Genomic DNA, 8,634 nt, shown 5'->3' with positions numbered 1-8,634 from the left:
ACAGATTTCCTTGATTTGATGCATAAATTGGTGTCCAATTTTAAGATTTTGTGCGTAGGTGAGAGACTCGATGGTGACAGGATTTGGGGAAGAAGAGGAACTTCCGCATGGGAGAAGATTGGTGGGTCCCGGCAGCGATGGTGGCTATCGCTTATTAGTGCTTTTCCTTTACATCGGTCGGTGATTTTTTTTTTCTCCTTGAAATGTGGTTACAAAACATAGAACCAATTTACACATTTTCAGCATGGTGCTGTTCAAGTTTTCCTCTCTATACATGGCATCTATGAAAATACATTCCGGTCTCATGTAGACAATGAAGTACATATTGCAAAAAAGAAAAGTCAGCCAAAAGGTCTAACACCTTGCAAATCACCACATTGAGACGAATCGAGAGACACTAATTTCGCGGCCGTGATTTATGGCTGGCCCGAGCAAAAAATCCATTCTGCTTACCGCGTAGCGAGGCTCGCCACGCGCCCCTCTGATGGGAGCTCCGGTGTTAAACTAGCGCCCGGAGGACATCCCGAACAAGATCCTCCGCCTCCTTGGTGTGGGGAGATACGAGGGACCGCGCATAGACCGTACTCGAGCATCACTGCGTGATCCTGAAATTTTAGACAAATTGGATAGATGGATGACCCTCTGCAACTTAGTTTATATTTATACGGAGTGAGCCAACCGCAATTAGCACCGGCGCACGACGCTGATTGGCCACGATCTCTATTTTTCTTTATTTTCTCTCATATTTTTGATTATGATTAGTTTTTCCAAACTAGAACACTAAAATTAACTGCTACATACACAAGCAGGTTCAATGAAATTGGAGAACCAATAAACACTTTTAGTTCCACGCCACGTGGCTGGGCTGACTACAGTCGTGGAATTGTTCCCCGAGAGCATGGTATGTTGATAGATTTTTCTCTGCACAATTGTGAGATATGTTATTGTCAATTTCTAGAATTATTTTCAATGTTTTTGATAATTTCTAAAAATGCTTTTTAGTTTTTTTAAAGTGCCGGAGCTCGGGAGACAAACACATTTTCGGATACGTTTTCCAAAAAACTGTGTTTCCAGAAACGCTCGCGCGAGCTGTGCGGTGGCTGTCGTTGCTTGATGTTGGCCGGCGGCCAAACGGCCCAATTAACCAGCAATAAACCAATCGAGGCTATTCACGGAACAAATCATCGCTATGGCTCACGTTAAGCGTAGATAGTTTGTGTGGATAGTCCCACCTCGCTTCTGTTTCGCACAACTCGCTTCAATTTCGTTTCCTTTTGTTCGGATTGCTTCCAGAATCTGAAGGGGAAAGAGCCAGGTGGTTGAGCCTGGTTTTGGTTTAGCTGAACCATTTTTCTTTTCATAGATAATAGTACAATATAAAAGAGGAACGATTTAAATTTAGCACTGAAAACAACAAGCTTTGCCTTCATAACATTATTAGTAGGGATTTATTTTAAAAGAAGATCAAACCGGAAAATATGTGGCATGTTCTCTAGAGTAATTTGCAGCATTTTATTTAGATTAGATTGACGCAAATATTAATATATATTTAAAATAGATGTTACATTTCCAAATACACTGGATAATAGATTGGTTATGTAAACGATATATTCTATTTGTTTTGATGACACACATATATAAATATATGAAACATACTTATTTGATTTAATACTGACACCGTAGCAACGCACGGGTTTTGTGCTAGTCTATACCTAATAATAAAGAAAATAAGGCTTCTTGTCGGTCCGTCTTTTATTACCCCTAATTTTCCATTAAAATTACACCACCTGCCACCGGGAAGTTAAAAAACGGTTCGTCTAACTGTCCTTTTGTTTTCGTGTCTGGTGAGAAAATCGTGTTTGAAGAGGAAACTGAGAGCCACGCAATTTCCGTTACACCGATCTATTCTGGGTATGGGCAGCCCGGCCCAGCACTCGGAGCGGCCTTTTTACCGTCTCAGTGTCACGTACGATTTGCAATCGATCCGCCCTTCGTACATTTTCTGTATCACGTACGACTTGTGTAAGCAATCGTGCCCGACATGAAGTCCACGCACTTTGCTCGTTCGGTAAAAAAAGATTCGTATCCCAGATGTACGTCTGTGGCTGGGCACACCACACGTTCGTTTACCGCCAAGCACGTCTTCGGCAGGTCCAAGACAGAGGCGCAATCATCTAGACGAAATAAGCGCATCGGGGACCTGCCCCGTAAAGGCGATTCTCGGCAAGGTTAAGCTGCTGGTGGTATCTGGCTGGTCGGCTAATTCATGCAGGCGTGGAGTGGATGATGGACAGGATCCCCGCACCATGATGCACTCGGCCTAACTCTGGGCGCCGTGGCCGCCTTCCTGGTCGACCGCGAACACCAGCGTTGAAGCCGATCTCCACGTCACCGCCTTCATCACCTACGGTCGCGTAGCGCGTCTCGACGAGGAATCATCCACAACCACGGTTACGTGCGCATTTAGACGTAATTACGAAATTCGTGCAGAGTAAAACAGAAGATCAAAATTCAGAAGTATACAACACGAAGAACATGGCACCTACCGAGCATAGAAATCTAGCATGGACTGCATCCGGCCGGAAGCACCAGAAGGCAACTCGGCAACTCAACGTACGCATGCAGAGAGGAGACTCAGCGCCTTGATGGTCGGTGGAGTGTCATATGGGATAACTCAGTGTCGTCGGAGCTCGCAATCATGGCTAACAGCATGTCCAACATATTTCATCAACAGTGCCGGATGCTGCAGGTCCGAGAGGACGAAGACAACGACGCGGTGACTGACGCGGTATTGCCAACATACAACCCACCGCCGGGTGAATCCACCCCGGTGAGACATGGAGCGGGTGAGAAAAATAAGGAAACACACTTGACCTGAGAGTACAGAAGTACACGCATGGATGCGGTAGTTCTTGTGGTGTCGTGCAGGTTAACCTACATAATACACAACGGCTGCCTTTCGATTAAGGTAAAGCACGGACATAAATAGCAAAGATTTACCTTAGACACTAATTCTTTAATAAGTAGTACTCTGTACGCAAATTGATTCATAAGAGCACGCTTATTGCTGCACCGAATTAGCGACTGCTTGGTTATATGAGGTAATTTATTATTCATGTTTCTTCACAACTCTAATTTTAATATTTTGACTCCCCCATAATGAGCAATATAATATGTATATTTTTTTTATCTTTTGCAAATAATGATGCAACAAGTTATTGATTGATGGTGGAAATAAAATGTTCGTCTGATCTCATAAAAAATGGTGTAAATATTATCTTTTTCTACTTGGAGTCATAACCTGTCTAGGCTTTGTCTTTGTCAGCTCCACCCATTTTTTGATTTATGTTAGTTTTAATTGTTTAAATTTTTTCTTAGTTACATTATTTACCGTAGCAACGCACGGGCATTTGTGCTAGTACCTAATAATAAAAGCAAAAGGGTTTCTTGTTGGTCCGTTTTTTCTTGCCCCTAATTTTCTAAGAAATTACAGAACCTGCCACCGGTAAGTAAAAGAAAACGGCTTGGTTAAATTATCTCGTGTCGCTCGATGACCCTGAGCCAGACGCCCTCGTCCCGGGTACATGCCTCCGAGCGCTGCGTCTCCTCCTACCACCTGCAGACTTGCTTCACCCATCGCCGCCACGCCAAACCTGCGCCCCGTGTCAACTCGCTGCTGGGATGGAGGTCCAAGGCGGCCGGCGGCCATTCCAACCTTCCAGGTGCCCAATCTCCCGGAGTTTTTCCTCTAATCATTCTGTCGTTTTCCCCGGTGGATCCACGAGGTGTGGGGCACCGCGACATGATTCCTCAGATCTTGATTTGTTCATGAATTTCGGATGGATTTGGGATTTATGACTCCATCTTTCTTTGTATTTCCCGATCTGGATCCATGAGGTGTGGGGCACCGGCCACATGATTCCTGGGATCTTGTTTTATTCATGAATTTCGGATGGGATTTGTGCTCGTACAAGCCTAATATTTTTGGCCGGATACTCTGGCCTGTATACATTCTCGTTGTTGTGCTTTTTGATGGTGAAATTGTGTGACTGGTTCAGGTATTTGTACAAGACGTTTGGTGTGTGGCAACATCTGTTTTTAGATGACACCGGATCAGAAAACGTTGAAAGGGGATCCTCTTCGCAGCTTCGTGTCCATCTGCGCATCAGTAATTAATTGAGATGCCGGCGAACAGTCATGGATAGTTAACAAAAGTCTGCTGAAGCAAGCTCGAAAACTTGAAACTGGAGCTAAACAAACTCAATGCTTATCGGGGCTTGCACTCCTGGTTCATGTCAATGTTGACGTATACTAATTATGTGTATACCAATGAATGTGATTGTTCTAGATGAATATATTTGCTTCGTGTGAAGTACCATTAATTCAAAGCTAGCTCATCTAAATCAGTGGATGCGGTAGAATGAAAATAGAGGGCGGGCTTGATTTTAAAAATAGCAATAATTCATAGCTACCTCATTTGTATCAGTGGATGTGGTAGAATGAAAATAGAGGATGGGCTCCATTTTAAAAATAGATGCAATATACTCACTCTGGTCCCATTTAATTGACCCTAGCTGTAGGGTGAAGATAAACTGGTTTAGTTGAACTCCCGCATCGATTAATAACGACCGGAGGAAGTACAATTTTCTTTATAATTACCATATCAAATAATGAGTCAATGATGGTATCATGGTAAAAAATTTGAATTTTATCCGTGGAGGAAAATAGATGGTTAAAAGAACAAGACTGATATGTTAAAAAAATCCAAGAACAAGAATGTTGACATGTATTTTGGTGCTTTCAGTAGTTAACATCACATGATATTTGAGTTCGTCCCATATTCACCTCCTTGGATAATCAAGCGGAACTGATATATTCTATACAAAAATTATATGTAACTTATGATAACTGTTCAGTTTGAACTTTTACCAATTGAACTTAATGTATCTGAAAAATTATCCCGGTGCAACGCACGGGCAATTTTCCTAGTTATATACTAAAAGCAAAATAAAGATGTTTAAAAGAGCCACCACGTTAAGCCACATCACCTAATTTATTTTAATAGTTGGATCTAAAATTTACGGCTAAGATTTTATTATATATTAGTAGTTTACGTAACTGCTAACACGTCTAAAATAATGTGTGTGTCACGTTAGTACACATGCAAGACTCAAAATAGATGGATGCATCCTAAAATAGAGTGGACGTATATACGAATCCTATCAGAGTCTTGGGCTACTACTACTCAAGATTAAAAATAGATCTTACGTGCCTAAAAATTCTATTAGAGTTCAGGACTACAACTACTTTTAACATACGTGTTATATAAGTGTATGTGCATCACGGTGTCTTAATCAAAACAAATACATGTGGTACTGGTGTATTACATGTACATGCATATTTCCGGTTATGTGAAATTTAACTTATTAAAAAATTGCTATCTAGACATTCACAAACCTTATCGGCTAAAGTGTTGCTAAAGAGATTTTTCGGAAATACCTGCTAAAATAACATCTGAGGTTTTCAATTATTTAATCAATTCATCCAAATTTATTAAAAAATCAATAAAATTATGTATACCAACAAACTGTGTCCGGTGTAATTTTTCTCGATGGTAACCGAAAACATCGGTTTTCAGCGAGGTACCGGTCAAATTGATTGTTGTAATCTATATTATATAATTACAACTGTGAGAATTTTATAAGCCCCACAAAATACGAATTATATAAAAAATGCACATGAGATAGGCCAATGCCCATTGTTGGAATAGTTGGAGAATCAGATCACTTGATTTAGGTTGAGTCATCCATATTGTATTTAAGTCTTGAGGGAAATTTATCACATAAACATTCAGATAAAATCATCTAAAAGCTTAAGGATTCTATTATAGCTAAACTCTGAATAGATTTTATATAAAAGTATGGTTGCAAAATATAGCAGAAGACTAAAACAAAATCATAATTTACACTGATAGATGACAAGCGTTATAGATACTCACAAACTTTATCGGCTAAAATGTTGCCAAAGAATTTTTTTGGGAATACCTGCTAAAATAACATACGAGGTTGTCAATTATTTAAATTTTTCCATATATAAAAAAAGAATTAAAATCAATAAAATTATGTATACTGACAAATTGTGTCCGGAGTAACTTTTCTCGATGGTAACTGAAAACATCGGTTCTCAGCGAGGTACAGGTCGAATTGATTTTTGTAGTATATATTATATAATTACAACTGTGATAATTTTATAAGCCCACAAAATACGAATTATATAAAAAATGCACGTGAGATAGGCCAATGCCCATTGTTGGAATAGCTGGAGAATCAGTTTCACTTGATTTAGGTTCGAGTTATCCATATTGTATTTAAGTCTCGAGGAAACTTTATCACATAAAAATTCAGATAAAATCATCTAAAAGCTTAAGGATTTTATTATAGCTAAACTCTAAATAAATTGTATATAAAAGTATGGTTGCAAAATATGGCACAAGACTAAAACAAAAATATAATTTACACCGATAGATGACAAGCGTTAGCAACACCCCTCATGTCATATGTCGAATACGTATGCGAACTAGCTGTCACTTCTTGAATGCATGTGCTGGTAAGTGTTAGACTCAAGAAGAATCGAATATGTGGCATACCAGTATGATATGTAGAACTGTATGAACCCAAAAACTGATGCAAGACTGTATTGCGGCATCAACATCAGAGGTATGAAGCACCAGATCATGTTAACATGCTAAACAGTATGGCTCAGTCAAAATAAAAGTGAACACTGTAAAAAGGAAAGCCAACAAAATTGTCGGTGCGAAGTAAATAACTACCAACGATTAGCAATACAGATAAATAAGATGTAACAATTCTAGCCGTTCAGATCATCTGAAACAACCACTAACACAGACGAAACAATATCTAGCGAGTAACGATGTACATCAAGCTACCTCAAAAGGTGATTCCCTTTATACCAAAAGCAATATACAATTCTAATTAGAGAGACCATTGTATTCCATATCATCGTAATTATTTAATTAGTTAGATCTATAATTAATGGTTACGATTAAAAGATAAAAATATGTATAACATTAGTAGTGTACAAACCATGCCGCAACTTCCACGGACGAAACAACATGTGGCGAGTAAGGATGTACACCAAGCTAACTCAAAAGGAAATTCCCTTTCATAAAAGCTCAAAAGCTGTTTTGTTTGTTTTAAAAAAGGTTGATCGAGGAGTAACGACATACATGAAGCTAACTCTGATTTCGCTTCGAAAGAAAAACTTGAAAGTTGATTTGTTGTTTTAAAGAAAGGTTGATCGAGACTGATCCATAGGTACAGACAACAATCTCCAAAACTAATCGCCATTCTGAAAACAAACAGGACGGTCGGTGTGAAAGAACTCCAAAACTGATCCATACATATAGGAAACAGATTCTAAAAGTGACTGCCCCTTAAAAAAACTCCAAAACTGATCGGCCATGGGAAGAAAACTCAAAACCAGATCATCGATATCTAATATATGTGGGGGAGAACAACTTAAAGTTACTTGGTCGATAAACCTGTAGCCTGGCAACCTATACTTGCGAGGAGTTATGAGTGCTGAAACTTACAGATTAGAGCTGAACAAGAAATTGATCAACTTTTTTTTTAAATTTTAAGTGTATATGAGATGACATGGTTATCCGAGTAAAAAAGAGAGATTGAGTGAGATGTGTGCATGTAGGTGGAGGATTGATGGTTTCTTAAGCATGTACCTGCTCAAGGAAGAAATAATTATGAAAGTCTATGTTCCAGACCAAATAAGGATGATGTTTAGATATTTTAACGGAAATACAAATGATAATGACACCTGAGATTTTATTTAGCACATTATCTATGATGTTTATAAAACAACATTATCATGTATCACGCATAATGCAAACTTTCATGAAACAAAAAGTGCTCCTCGAGAAACAATCTAAAATCAATAAAGATGATACCCTCGCGTTTGCGAGGGCCACCTTGCTAGTATCTCATAAAAGAAATATGTAGTGATTACTAGAATAATCCACATAGACTATAAGCATTGCTACGGAAGATCTAATCTTATCGTAGTCAACTCTTTGAACTTTGTCGTAAACAACTTTTCGACAAGTCAAGCTTCATCAATTTTTATAGATCCATTTACTTTCAAAAAGTATTCATCTATCTTGGATTTCGTGGCGTATAGCCATTTTAACCGGAGTCAGGGCCCATCATAACTTCTTTGTTTGTAGTTGGTTTATCATTGTTCAAAATCAATCCTTTATCCACAAATCATTTATTTGATCACAAAGTAAACCATACCTACAAGGTTCAATATGTACTTCGATCTCCATGGCTAAAACACTTTGTAGTCATGGGAGCCATGATCGTCGTGGCCGCTTCCGGAACCAATTCCGATGCTGCGCTACTCTGATCATTATGCTCAGGTTCATAAACTTTATCAAGTTCTATTGTCCTCCCACTCAAAAACTTCGCTAGAAACAATTTCTTGGAAATAAGAAACATTGACAAACACTTTTGTCCTTGTCTCCATAGTGGGAAGAATTCCCAATCAATTCTCTGGGATAACCAACAAAGACATTCATCCGATTTTGGTTGTAAACTTATA

At 38.9% G+C, this 8,634-nt stretch overlaps 1 long non-coding RNA gene across 1 annotated transcript; it reads left to right on the top strand.

Moving 5' to 3' along the window:
- The first annotated feature begins 3,569 nt into the window (after positions 1–3,569).
- On the top strand, positions 3,570–4,355 carry LOC127348966 (uncharacterized). Its single transcript, XR_007880048.2, has 2 exons — positions 3,570–3,722; positions 4,059–4,355. It is a non-coding gene; the product is annotated as an uncharacterized lncRNA (long non-coding RNA).
- The last annotated feature ends 4,279 nt before the right edge of the window (positions 4,356–8,634 follow it).

This window comes from Lolium perenne, chromosome 4, assembly GCF_019359855.2.
Source record: "Lolium perenne isolate Kyuss_39 chromosome 4, Kyuss_2.0, whole genome shotgun sequence".
NCBI classification, from domain to species: Eukaryota; Viridiplantae; Streptophyta; class Magnoliopsida; order Poales; family Poaceae; genus Lolium; species Lolium perenne.
This window is presented reverse-complemented; position numbering and strand designations above follow the sequence as displayed.